The following is a 14,917-nucleotide window of genomic DNA, read 5'->3' on the forward strand; positions in this document are numbered from 1 at the left end:
ACAATATAAATAAGGCATTACTCAAACATGTTATCTCTCAGCCTCAGAGTGCCATCTCTCACTTATCTATTGTCAGCCACTTTGCAAAATGACCTCCAACTCCTTCCATGTTGCCATGTGGGTATTGTGCTGCTATCTATCCTCATGAACCTTCAGCAAGTGGCTTTCATGTCTCCAGTCCTTTAGTCCTTCCTTATTTAGTTTGTATTCTGTTGGAGAAAACTTTTAGCACGTGAAGCAGTGCAAGCTATCATTTCTGTTTGAGTACATCAGCCAGCTTCTTTTGATTTTTTCAGCACTGACTAAGACTCTGTTACAAAAGTCATGTTGACACTCTCCCATCTTTGTTTTATTTGAACTGGTCCTCTGTGAACTAGCTCTGATCTTACATAGTCAGTTAGAAGAGATGTCCAGTCAGCAGGTCTACTGGTGCAGCCTTAAGTCCTGATGCTGTGTCAGTCTGCTGTGCTGAAATATGTTAAAACTGCATCTGAAGAGAGAAGAGAAGTATATCTGACCACTGCATGTTACATTTTAATAAAAAAACAGATGCTTGATGTGTGCTATACATAAGACTAATATAGACTAATAATGAAAATGTGATGAGATTCATTCAACATTATTGTCATTGCAATGCAATTCAGTCTAACCAGAGTACAAGTGCAGTGTGTGTGTGTGTGTGTGTGTGTGTGTGTGTGTGTGTGTGTGTGTGTGTGTGTGTGTGTGTGTGTATTTCACCCATGAATGATATGAGAAAGCTAAGGTGTGGATTATTAACAGTAATACAGTGTAACTGCACTTTAACACTGATGTAAACTATAACAAACATAAACTGTGACACAATAAACCAAAGGCTTACAATGACCCTATTACAAAGGGGATGGAAAACTAACAGCATTTTAACTGACAAGCAGGAAAGACACCTGTAAAATAACACCTGAACAGGCCTGACGTTAACTTACCAAATGGTCCTGATGAATTTAAGGTGGAGTAACATTAACACACATCGACTCAGCTATTTATTGATTATTAAACAATGCTGCTATCGTCCGAAGTAAGCTAGCAAGCTAACACTCTGCTCCAACAACAGTAACTACGATTATTAAACTATGAATTTCATTCACCTCATCACATTGACGTTACTGTACCTGCATCTTCTTCACGTCTTCCTCTCCTTTCCTTCTTTTCCTTCACTGGGTACCGGATGGTTTCAGTCTTTTGGACCTTGTAATTCCGCTACAGTATCAGTAAATCTCTCCTGGTCTTGGAGAGACCATTCAAAGTGCTGAAGTGTAACAAGTTTCAGGAGTCTTACATCTATCTCAAGTTATACAAACAAGCTAGTGACCACTACTGTTCACTGCAAAAACTGAAAATCTTACCAATAATATTTGTGTTATTTGAAATAATAAGAAACTCCATGGGGTATTTATTATTAATTTTTTTTATTGTAATAAGAAAAAAACCCTTGACAAAGGTGTCATCAAAGGGACACATTTCCCAATTTTGAGAAATGATTTTGTTTTGCTTGGAGTAAACCCCCCCCCCACTCCCACCACCACCTATAGGGCCCTGCAATTTCCCGGGTCCAAGTTTGTGTTGTTTAAATGAAAGCACTGACTTGTGAGCTTGCAATGTTTGCAAAGAAAATGTTTCATCAACAAGTTTCAATTGTTTGTAGTTTTCAATGTCTTTTTTAAAAAAAAAATGATTCATAAACATCAACTGAAGACAGGATTTCTCTAAATTCATTGAAACACAGCTACTTTGAAACGATCAAAAACATCAATTGAAGACATGATTTTTTTTTAATGCATTGAAAAGCAGCTAATTAAAAATTATTTAAAAACATGAACTGAAGACAGGATTTCTGTAAATTCATTGAAACACAGCTACTTTAAAAACAATACTTGAAGACATGATTTCTCTAAATTCATTGAAACACAGCTACTTTAAAAACAATACTTGAAGACATGATTTCTCTAAATTCATTGAAACACAGCCACTTTAAATACATCAACTGAAGACACGATTTCTCTAAATTGATTTCTCTGGAAACACCGGTACTTTAAAACCATTAAAAACATCAGTAGAAGACATGATTTCTCGAAATTCATTGAAACACAGCTACTTTAAAACGACTGAAAACATCAATTGAAGACATGATTTAAAAACATCAATTGAAGACATGATTTCTCTAAATTCATTGAAACAGATTATTCTAAAACATCAATTGAAGACATGATTTTTTTTCTAAATTCACTGAAACACAGCTACTTTACACACATCAGTTGAAGACATGATTTCTCTAAATGCACTTAAACACAGCTACTTTAAAAACATCTATCGAAGACATTTTTTTCTCTAAATTATTACTACACAATAGTTATTTAAAGACATTAAATTGAAGACATGATTGCTGACAAAAATGATTAAAATATATCAATTTACCGCACTTTGACCCTGATTTAAAAACAATAATTTAATACATATGGTTTAGAGGACTAAAAACAACAATTCATAATGACTTTAGAACATTGGAAGAATTTAAAAAAACACAAACATTATACTTATTTCATGGTAAAACTCACAAACATCCAGCACTTGAAATTACATAGACAGGGGGAGAGCCAACCACAGCCAAAATACAGAGACAGACCTGAGGGGAGGTGATAAATGGAGGCAGGGAGGAGAGAGACTCATTCCTGCTCTGACTTACCAGAGATACAGACGACTGTTAGTCATTCAACACCAGTCATGTTGCTTTCACACTGTGCTAGGCCTGAAGAAGACCAGAACTTGGTCAAAATGTCGCTGTAAGCACACACTCATGAAAAATAAAAACAAGTTGTTTAGTTCCCCAGTCCTAACCCCTAACCCTATCCTAAACACAATATCTTAACAACAAGTGATATTAATCTCTAAAGTTTACAATCACAATTAATACTTACCTCCCAAAACCTAAAAACAATCATTTATATGTACCTTTAAAATCAGAGAACAACAATTCGTACTTAACTCCCTAAAAGATTTAAAACAATTCATACGTAATTTCCTTAATTTAAGTTCATGTGTTCGCGTCTTCCATACTGGCAAGTCAAGCGTAGCTTGAGCAATGAAGCTGCATGTTTAAATCAACTGAAGTTCTCCTTTAAAGGAGAAATCCGGTGAGTTTTCACATACATCTCTGTTTCTCGAGGTCACTGAGTACTGTCTACACAAAACAATTTTCCTTTTGTTTTGGACCGACAGTTCTCGGTGACCTGGAGAAACTGAGATATTTGTGAAAACTCACCAGATTTCCCCTTTAAAGTCTGGTGGGTTTTGTGGAGATTTTCAAAATCATTATCTTAAACAAGATGTATGTTGTCAGTCTGGTTTACAGATGGCCAAGATGGGTGAGGTGCTGAAAAGGGACCTCAAACTGCGATGTACAGCACAAGTCCAGTCAGATTCAGACGATACATCTTGCGACATGTTTGATCAACTCGAAACACGTAAACCGTTAATTTAAAAACTGTAACCACCTTCATCCAATAATGTGCAGTGTTCCCCAGAGAACTGCCAGAGTTTACAGTGGTGGATTATAGCCACTGGTGTAGTCCAGGGTATACGTGCGTATACGGTGTATACCTACTTCTTTTTCAGTCAGCATTGCGTATGCCCACTTCTAAATCCCCCCTGATGCACACGCAGTAGTGTCACACCGATGAACAACATTTCATCCCCCCCAACTTATTCCTATGGTATTAAACCATTTGCCCGCCCTCGAGGTGTACCAGCGTACTGAAATGGATCGCACCTCAACACGGTGAGTATACATGAAAACCCATTGGTCAAGTTAGATTGATTGACAGCTATCAAGCCAATCACATAGTCCCGGCTGCCCAGGTGCTGCCGCAGACCGGGAGCAGAGCATAAGTATCACTGCATGAAAAGTGGGATTTTCGTCCCCGTAAACGCCCGGAAATCTCCCTCATTTTCGGCAGTTAACGACAATTCACAGCCTGTGAACGTCGCGTTTGTCTGTGCCACATATTGACAGAAACGAACCATGACGTATGTGGAGCTTACGGAGGTGCTAATGGCTCCAATTAGCATATGAATAGCAGCGTAACAACACCTGACTAGAGGATGTTTTCTAGAGACATCCACTGATTTTGACATTACTCAACATTATCATTATGACTTCTGTCATGTAAGTGGAGTTATGTGACAGGAGGGAAACAGAAAGCTAGCTTTCAATTCTTAAATGCACTACTTCAAGTTTATAGTAATACATTCATATTCTTGCATTAATGCCATTTAGGTGTTCATTTATGTAACTTGAAGCTATTTGTTGGAGCTTAAAACCTTCTTTTCAATGTAGAAAATGTCCGACATCAACTCATCCGTGTTACTGCTCTCAGAAACTAGAAAAGAATATAAATGAAAACAATGAAATACAATAAAGATATTGAAATCTTAAATAAGACGAATAAAATGATATAGACTACAATATAGGCTATAACAGATTAGTTAAAACAGAAGAGAACAACAAAATATGTGAAACAATTAATAAAAAGCAGATACAAGAACAAAAGAAAGTTATGTTTCCTAATCAAAATCAAGGCTGTAGAGGTTTGGTCTGAGTCTACATCAAGTATTTCAACACTGCCATGTTCAGGAATATTATCATTGAGTTCTTTATGTAGGATGTTTATGAGGAAGGGAAGTCCAGGTGTCAGGACAAAGGAGAGTTAAGGAGGAATAAGGAATAGTTCACACAAAATGCATAGTTGTCTCTCACTAGTCTGTGGGCCAGTGTTGGTTTAGTAATTTCAGAATCATTCCTCCCTGAGATCAAGCAGCAGAGATTATGTGACAGTGAGCAAATACTACTGATGGAGTTTTGGGTAAACTAAATAGAGTAGTCGTACATGTCACTGTTTCTAAAACAAAGTTTTTTTCTTGGCTGCGTTAAAAAAGGGCCAAAATTGAGAGTATAGCCACTTCTCCAGGGACCACTACACTACTACATACGGGTATCTTTCAGCATGACCACGTGATGTAGCTCGGTGTGAGAATCACGTGAAAACCAAAGAGCTGGCAACCTCAAGTCCTCGGACCTCAAGTCTCTTGTCTTTTTTTTTTTTCTCAGTTCAGGACTAGTTGAGAATTGAGGAGTGCATATGAGCAGGTAAAAGGATGATCAATTATGCAAACATTAAATTTACAGATGTAAGATATTACCTTATTTCCCATCGGCATCAACGTATTTGCTACTGTATGGTGTTACTTTTGGATTGTATTGCCTTGACACTGCTGAGGGCCAATTACGCAGTGAGCAGGTATATTAATAAGTGCTCTAACATTTAATTTCCGGATGTAAGATGCAAGATGTTAATTCCCATTAGCATCGTCATATTTGCAACTTGATGGTCAGGGGTAGTTTTTCATATGGGCAGTGTGGACAGCCGCCCAGGGCGGCATGAGTGCCAGCAGTAATAATAATAATAATAATAATAATAATAATAATAATAATAATAATAAATTATAAGATAAAATGAAATTATACATTATTTTTGTTTGCGTTCATGTCCTCCAGTTTTTGTATTGTTATTTTACAGTCAAGTGAATGATGTCATGACGCCACGTTGGGAGCAGGCTGGCTGCCCTCTGTTTTATCAAGGTGCGTCTGCTGCTGCTAGTGTTGTGTCATTCAAACAAACAAATCTTTTCAGTGAACGAAGTGAATGGAATCACTTCATGAACTGATTCGTTCCTTTTGCAGTTCAGTTGAGCTCAGCTGCGATCATGCCGGCCGGGAGTGAAACTGCCGCCACTCACTCAGAGAACTGTGAGGACGTGATTCACGTTCGCGCTGTGATTCGTTCATGATTCGCGAACCTACTGCACACAGAGAACTGATGCTGAGGATGTGATTCTCGTTCACGTACTGCGCTGACAGCGGTGCTGTGTCACTCACTCACTCACGCAGGGCAGAGGAGTTGATTCATGTTCTGTAACTGTTGCTAACATCCGTGTAGCATCATGTTAAGTGATTTTACTGCACAGTAAAAGTCACTCACGTCCGCGAACGTGATTCTCAGGAGGTCGTTTGCGAACGACTGATTCACTCATGATTTGCATCGCTGAGGATGTGATTCTCGTTAACGTACTGTGCTGAAAGTGCCGCTGTGTCACTGACTCAATGACTCACTGACTCACTCAGGGCAGAGGAGTTGATTCACGTTCAGTAACCGTACTGCTAAAATTGTGTTGCTAACATCCGTGTAGCATCATGTTAAGTGATTTTACTGTGCACTGTGACACTTTCACCGTGTAGTAATTTGAGTGCATGTATACCACTCAGAGCAGCGCTGCGTCTCCCACGAATGATTGTGTACTATAGTCCGTGAACGCACCGTCCCTCAGTAAGTGAAGGTGAACCTCAGGGCTGAATCATGAACTGAATGACGGATCGTTTGGCTGCTTATGAAAGACTCTTTTGAACATATGATTTAAATGAACGGATTCTAGAGATTCAGTACAGTAAAAAGAAGTGCCGTTCCCATCACTAACTGCTGCTGAGAGTGTCACACAGAGTCTGTGGGGAAGGGTAGCGGGGCGGGGACAGGCTCACCTACTGGGGCGGGGGAGCGGGGGATTCATCTAATAGTGCACAACAAATGCACTTAGTAGGATGAAGTCAATCACATCACGAATTCCTTCCACATGACGGACATTTCAGTCATAATAATATCATGAATAAAAGCCCATAGTTTCACACATGTTTTGGGGGTTTGATTAAATAATGAAATATATTACAACACGAGGTGAACTGGTTCAGTCTTAACTCTTGGTTGACGGTGTTGGGAGGGGTCACGTGTTGATTCCCCAGTGTCAAATAAACAAATGGATAAGAAGAGGACACAGCCATCAGGTGCCCAGTTCAGGAAAAAGACAAGAGAAGAAGAGGAGAAACCAGCAGAAGATAAAGGTACGGAGCCATGTCAAACACTCTTCAGAAGTGTGACCATGCATGTAATGAGATGAAATGACATTAATTAGTAGAAGTTAGGCTAACTGGTATGTTTGTTAGCCTCTTGCTCCACTGCTGGCTACAATAGTAGATGACGACAGCATCCGTTTTCAGTCCAGCTGACCAGCAAACATTCTATCTAATTCATTTCACCCTAATAATGTAACACAACATGACCAGCTCACATAGTGTGTGTTAAACATCACGTTAGGTCCTGTGCTGCTCAGTAAAGTCACTTATCACTTCTGGAAGCTAATTCCTGATGTAGCTTTCTGACTCATTTGGAGTGTCATGTATATAATTAGCCATTAACCAAGGAGGTTGTGTTTTGTTTTCTATTCATTTGGTTCCTATTCTAAAAGTTGGATACATTATGCTTAATAACAGCTTTATTTAGTTGTGCTATTCCTGCATTGATCATTTATGTTGTATTTTGAGACATGTGCTGATGGACAATTACACAGTGTGCAGGTATATTAATAATTGTTCTAAATTTCAATTTACGGATGTAAGATGCAAGATGTTATCTTAATTCCCATCAGCATCGTCATATTTGCAACTTCATGGTGTTAATTTTGGATTATATTCCATGTAAAGATGACATGATACATGTATTCTGCCCACTAATGGATAATTGTTATTATTGTCATATCCAATAATGCAGGCATATCAGGTTCTTTATCCCTGAATGGTCATGTCACATTTTTGTAATGCAATCTTCATCATGCCTACCACAATACAAGCACACTATTTTGCAAGCACTGCAGCAGCAATCACTTGGCAACTGTGTCTGATGAAAGAAAACGGTTGAGAAAAGTTTTATGTATAAAAAACAATGAGAGAAACTCCCTGAAATGTTATATTTTCAAAATGTAAGTTTCATAATTTGCTTTGTATCTAAAATCAACAAAGTCGTGAGCAAAAACTTGCCAAACGTGCTACAAAAAATATAACATAAACAAAATGATATGGCCACAGTTTTTGGCCTGATTTCAGTGTTATAAACATCTCAGTTGCAAAATATTAGAATTTTCTGGGCTTTTTTGGCTGTATCAGCCTTTAAAGGGTTACCTGTGTGTGTGTGTGTGTGTGTGTGTGTGTGTGTGTGTGTGTGTGTGTGTGTGTGTGTGTGTGTGTGTGTGAGTGTGTCTGCATTGTGTCTCCACAGATAAGGCAGGTCACCCTTCTAATTGATTTAGGCAGATGTAAGTAATAACACGCATATGTGCTTGTGACTATACACTTCACCTGACTACAATTAGGAGAAGGCCATGCATTCTTTTTTTTCTTTTTTTCAGTGTCTCACACGTACATTGCCGCTGTGAATGTGTGATGCATGTCAGGTCTCAGGAGAGGTTGAAGTCCCACCATGAGTGTCTGCTGGAGAGGGGACAGCACTGGATGCAGGCAGCCTGCCAAAAGCTTGAAGCAGGAGAGAGGATCTCCTTCGACCACAGGACCTTCTTCTCCCTTCTTCTCTGCTATACAAACCTGATTTCTTCTCCACTTACAGAATTAGGACAGGGCGGGCACCTCTGAGGGATATGGAGGGAGGATCTATAGATACAGGGCAGTACCTCCACTCCTCACTCTGTCTCAGCACTCTGACAGGAAACATCCCTGTACAAACCTGAGAGGACAGCAGTTGTTTGTTTTCAGTGTGCCTTTGACCTGAGGAAGAGCCATAAGGATTGAAACATTGCACATTAGGCACACATAATTTTATTTCATATTTAAGTTACAAGCATAACATAGAATAAAAACAATTTCATTTTTTTCCATTTTTTTCTATTTAGTTCATTTCCTTTTAATTAATATCTACCCTAATAAATACATACATGAATAAATACATACATAAATAAATACTTCAATGAATAAATACTACAATAGATAAATATAAATATAGTTAAAAACAATTAAAAACCAATCCGGTCGTGCCTTACGAGAAGGATGACCAATGGATACTTGTATGTTCCGGGGGCAGGCGTGGACGCCTCCGTGAACGTACTGAAGAAGCACCTTGCAACTTAACCAGGGGGAATAACTCCTGGGATCGCAGGGGGAGAGGCTTTGGGTAGAAGGCGAGTGCACCAACTGTCTCCTGTGTAGATGGAGGACAGAGCAAGCCCTTCTTTCCTAACCGTAAGCCGAACCCCATAAAACTAACCCTTAACTCAACCACTCGGGGAATGTGCATAAAAACAGTAAAATTTCTGGAAAAACTTGAAAAAAGGTGCATTTTTTAGAGTTATAGTTAGGCCATCCACCCCAGAGGAGTACCAGCCCGGTGGGTTCAGATGACCCTGGCGCCGTCAGTGGTGACGAGATGGGGAGAACCGGAGACTTGGGAGTGAGCCCACCTGTTGTCCAGGAGGGATCTGGTGGTGGAGCTGCCATTGTAGTGGCAAATAAATCTGGGTCACGATCATGCATATAAATAGATCTGGGAAATATCCTGTGCAGTCCCAACTGTGCTCTGATAATGAATTTTGAGCCTGATAACCAACGTTGGAGTTACCCTTTATAACAGTGGTGTCAAACTGATCCAGTAAAGAGCCATGCCACTCTGTATGAATCCTCAGCACCACGCAGGCAGGCAGCACAGCTCTCACTCTCCACCCCAGAAAGCCCCAGCACCAGCTTACAAAGCTTCTGTAGGCTACGTATCTATATTGGCTGGACACAAATCAGTAGAAAGTCAGCACTGAATGTTCACATCCATGGCAACTGGCGAGTTTAACTGTTCCACTTTAGATATTTATTTTGTATGTCTACAATTGTTTCTTCCAATAAAACATCTCTCCCAACTATTCTGTGTGTTTTCATTGTTTGATATGTAGTTTTCATTCAGTTACCAAGTTAAAGATAGTAAAGATAAACTATAAGCAATGTAAGACAGAGGAAGCAGTTATGTACTTCATAACACTTTTGCGATAAGTTAATAATATTTATGGGCCTAAAAAGCTCACTGCTCTATTCCCCTCAGACGTAAAGGTCCGTAGTCTGCCCGATAAATGTTCAGTGCATTCTGCAGTGAAAACACATTCAGGCAGACAGGTTCTAGGCCAGGATGGTCCAGCATGCATGATGGTTGCTCAGGAAGCTGCTGTAACTTAGTCTTCATGTCACCTAGAAGTTATGAGAGGTAAGTGAGTGACAATGGATTAAAGAAAAGAGACTGCAGAATACCAACCTTGTTTGCCCAGTGTTCACACTTACCTGTGGTATTTCCATACAGCAGATATTCTCAGGCTCTGTAGCCACTTGTTCACAACTGCCACAGGAACACCTGTTTTTAAGCATGTCACAGCCCGGTACGCTAGGTGGCGCTGTACCCATTTCAACTAGTGGTAACAGAAACACCTCCGGCTGACCTCTTTACGTCACCAGCTGCCTCGGCATTCAAGAAAGATGGCGTACGAAGAGCGAGGAGAGGCTACATCTTTGTACACTTCGTATATGATGTACATGATAATTACACAGACTAGATGCACAGTGGCGCTCTTTCTTACGGTGATTTCGGAGGAAAGACGTCGTTTGGTCATTATCATCGAAGCCTAGATGTTGACCTCCATTTGACCTTTGACCTGCACTGCTCTGAGTGTGGGTAAACTCCCATATTTCCTTTGGATTTATTCCACTGACACCTAGAAGTCTTTCTGCAGCTGAAGCAATGTCTCATGCCACACCTGATTTATTGTTTGCCACCATTTTAACCCTCCACATTGTTTCAGCCATGAATGCCAGTAGCCCTTTCTTCCTTATCAAGACTGAGTCATCATTTACAGCTATATGTCCATTTACTTGCTCTCTTGCAACAGCCGTGCTTTGACTGTGACTGACCACACTGTTATCCTCCACCCTTCTGGCTGCCTCTGCACAAGATATTCTGTTTTCCTTCTTTATTCTTTCAACATTTTCTGCTTTGACATAGTTTTGACATCTCCTGAAGGAAGCTGGAAGATCACCCCCACAAATACAACATTTCGCAGGTTAATTACACTCTTTTCCATCATGATCCTTGCTACCTCATCTGCATCGTTGCTGTCTTCTACACACAGCTGCCACATGGCCATATCTCTGGCACTTAAAGCATCTCAGAGGAGATCGTTCATACTCTCTCACAGGGTAACTCATGTATCCCAACATGATTCTCTTACACTGTAAACCCCGATAGATTCACGGAACTCAAAAATTATTTTGCAACAGATTACACAAAAATATTTTAGTGATGTTTTTAAATGTTTTAAGTTTACAGAAAATAAAAATTACATTTGCAGTTGCCTTCGGTTATCTCAATGTTATCTTATAAATACTGATAATCCTCAGCTTAGAATTAGGGAGTAATTCATTCAAAATGTTCAATATTTTTCAACTCAATCTGGGGGACATGCACTCAAAATTAATTCTAACCTGAAACAGTGATGTCAGCCCAATGCATGATTATAATCAGCTAATAATGTTAGAAAACATGAAAGTGACACCTCAGTGACAATTTAACAACTTTACTCAAGGGAGCTCAGTCAAAACAAAGTGTTTGTCTTGAATTAAAACAAAAGGAAAGGGAAATGACTCCAGCAAAACAAAATGTATTTTGGGTCTCCATCTCGCATTATTCAGTAAACATTATGACAGCAATGACAACTCTTAGAATGTGGAGCCATTTAACACAGTTTAAAAACGTTTTGGCACTTACTGTACCTTGAAGGCTGCCCATAGGGGGCTGCTGCTGCCTGAGATTCCCTTTATCTCCTCTTGCAGTTTGGTGATGCTCTTGGTTAACATTCCCAAAGTTTCCATGATCTTGGCTTTATCCTCTGCCTTCATTGCTCTGTTCTTCTCCAGTTTGGATATCAGGAGCGGCTGTGTCTCAGTTTGCTTCACTAGGATATCCTGCTTCTTCTTCCATACATCCTGCTGGGGGGTTAGGTGAGGGGAATTGAATCCGGCATCCTGTGAGGTGGGTTAGGGAAGGGAACTCGATCTGTCTTTTTCTAACAAAAACTGGCTGGAGAGATATGTCTTCCTCCTTTGCTTGTCACAGGGTGAAGCGCTCCTGGAGGCCGCATACAAAATGATTACAGCTGGGATGTCCTAACATCTAACATTTTACTGATTCTTGTATATCCATGACCATATTCCTCTTTGACCATTTTCCCAACATCAGTTTCTCCTCTCTACCATGTATAAAAGTAACAACACTAAAAGGTGAATGGGTTTTGGGTTGCCATCCCCTCATTTACCGAATCTAGTGTTAACTGTTGGTGACAATCCGTCTTCCCTGTCAGACTGTCCAATGCAACACCGAGTGCCTCAAAGAGAGCGAGGCTCCTCTTCAGACCCTCTTTCTCCATGTGGGAACTTCCACCAACTTTGTTGCTCTGATCAGAAAAACACAAAAACAGAACATAAAAGTCTATTAAACAAAATGACTTTTAAAAGCACACAGATTAGTTAACGTGAATACAGATCACACCTTTGAACTCACCTGAACCAGCTGTATGTCAATAACAGTGTTGCTCCTCAGGTCCATCATTGAGTACCTGTCAAACTTGGCAGAGTGGCCTTCAAAAATAAATGTATAATTTCACCAATATTACATTTTACATATCACTTTGTTGTTCTTCATAGCAGCCACTTTTCTAGACAAAAAAAATAGAGTAAAATGTATCAGAGAATCTTGTATACCTGGTGAGTCAGCCCTTAAGTGGCCATCTAGGATAACACTCTCCTGCTGACTGAGCTACTCCATCATGCCGTCCTGCACAGTCTTCCATGTGTGTAGGACAGCAGGCTCTATATACGACCGTGCATGATGGTGATAAGAGATGTGTCATTAGTACTGCTCTATACAACATTTAGCAATACGATATGCAGAACTAATAAAATTACATAGTAAAGTCTTAATCTGTTACCTTTTCAAGTTTGAAGAAAGATGCTCCTGTGGTGTATACTGCAGCTGAGAGCTGGAGGTTTCCTGCTGGTGTGCCTCCCAGAATTGGCTGGCTGTTCCAGTTTCTGAAGAACTGACAATGTGGGCATGTCTGTTCTACAGAGAGGAAAGTGCCTATCCTTCTTGTCTGAACGTCTGAAACACGCTGACAGACAGGGCACACCTCAAACAGCCCCATCAGACACTTTTCATAGACAATATATGTTGGGGTCTTATGAACAGGGCAGGAAGGCTCCAGTCTAGTAGGAAACAAAAATTGCAAACATAAATTAGTAACTCCCATACTACTTGAGACATATAATGTAAAAAAAAAAAGAAAAAGTAAATTCTGAGGTTATTTACTCACGTCACATCTGCTGACTCAGACAAAACTGTGACAGAGTCCTCAGGATCATATGTAGAATCCTTGGGGTCAGGAATGTCCATGGATGAACTGCCCTGCAATGGATTCTCCTCTCCCTCCTCCTCCAGTTCCAAGCGAGCCCTTTTGCATGGTCTCTTTTTCTCTTCTTATTGGGGTTGATGATAAGAATGGTTGAGATGTTGAGAAGGCAATGGTTGAGGTGCAAACTCCAACATCAGCACAGGACTCGGATGTCTGCGTGCCTTTGACAGATGAAAACAGAATTTTCATTAGCCAATCCAAATTCATAACAGAGTAAAACAAAACTACACATTAGAGTAAAATAGTGACTAACATTACATCATATGCTTTTGTTCAACAAACCTGTGCTTCTGAAGTGAGGCCGGAGAGTTCTCATGGAAAGCTGTGTGCCAACCGTGCATTTCACTGGTTGGTCTGTCTGGCAGGCAACATGATGCACTACAGACTGCTGTACAGATGTGCCTGGCTAAACACAAAAGGAAGGAATATGTTCTGTGTCTGTTTTCTCATGTTACATGAAACAAATCATCATTTCTGTCAACATTCCGCTTTGTTTTCATACCAAAACATTATCTGCAGGACAGCAATCACTACTTTGTTTTGAACCAGAGACAGGGGTTACCTGCCACATGTCTGCTGTACTATGAATAACGTTAGTTATATGCAGGCACAGACAGAGAAAAGTTTCTTCGTAATGTGTATTGCTCACTTACTAAATCTAATGTGAAATGAGAGATTTGCATGGGTTTGCTCAGATTATGATTTGGCAGATTTTGCCTTATCAAATTGATTTTGTAATCATCATTTCTGTCTACATAACTTTGTTTCATGTAACATGAAACAAAGCAAATCCATGCAGATCCCTCATTTCACATTAGATTTAGTAGGTGAGCAATACACATTAAGAAGCAATTGGCATGTCAATTCTGGTGTCCCAAGCATATTCATAATGTAAGAAATAAATATTCAGCAATTCTCTCTTAAACATTTTGAGATGTTGCCTTTTCGGTCACTGGTGCATTGTGCCCTGAAATCATGTGTCGTTCTGGATAATGCTAATAAAACATATATGATGTTCTTATATTTGTAAACTGTCTATTTCATGTGGAATGTGGCGGTAATGTGTTGAGGGATAAGCTATGTGTTAGCCAAGCAGACCATGTTCGACTGAGTTTTGGCAGAAAAATTGTGTTTTTGTCCTCTTTTATCTGGATTGGACATTTTAATGAAAATACCTTATTTATTATATTTGTCACTTTTTATGCATTGAGTTAATATTGTTATATAACATTAATAACTTAATATGCATTTTTGTTGTTATTTCGTTTTAATAGTTTTAGTATGGTGGGTGCTGAAGTCCAAGTGAGCAGCAGGAGGCAGGTAATGGGGAAAAACTCATTTGTGTGGCCAGCAACTGCAGACGTGCTTTTCTAAGGGCCAGAGCCGCCAACAAACCCCTCATCAAAGTTATGTATCCAGGACTGGGAAACATTCCACAGCATGTGGCAGCAGCATAAAAAGTAATAATAATAAACTTTATTATAACAAAGTTACA

At 39.7% G+C, this 14,917-nt stretch overlaps 1 long non-coding RNA gene across 1 annotated transcript; it reads right to left on the minus strand.

Moving 5' to 3' along the window:
• Nucleotides 1-11,562: 11,562 nt before the first annotated feature.
• LOC119016353 lies at nt 11,563-13,127 on the minus strand. Its single transcript, XR_005074050.1, has 5 exons — nt 12,940-13,127; nt 12,713-12,820; nt 12,513-12,589; nt 12,268-12,405; nt 11,563-12,080 (listed from the first exon to the last, which is right to left on the minus strand). It is a non-coding gene; the product is annotated as an uncharacterized LOC119016353 (long non-coding RNA).
• Between the last annotated feature and the right edge of the window lie 1,790 nt (nt 13,128-14,917).

Source organism: Acanthopagrus latus, unplaced genomic scaffold, assembly GCF_904848185.1.
Source record: "Acanthopagrus latus isolate v.2019 unplaced genomic scaffold, fAcaLat1.1, whole genome shotgun sequence".
NCBI classification, from domain to species: Eukaryota; Metazoa; Chordata; class Actinopteri; order Spariformes; family Sparidae; genus Acanthopagrus; species Acanthopagrus latus.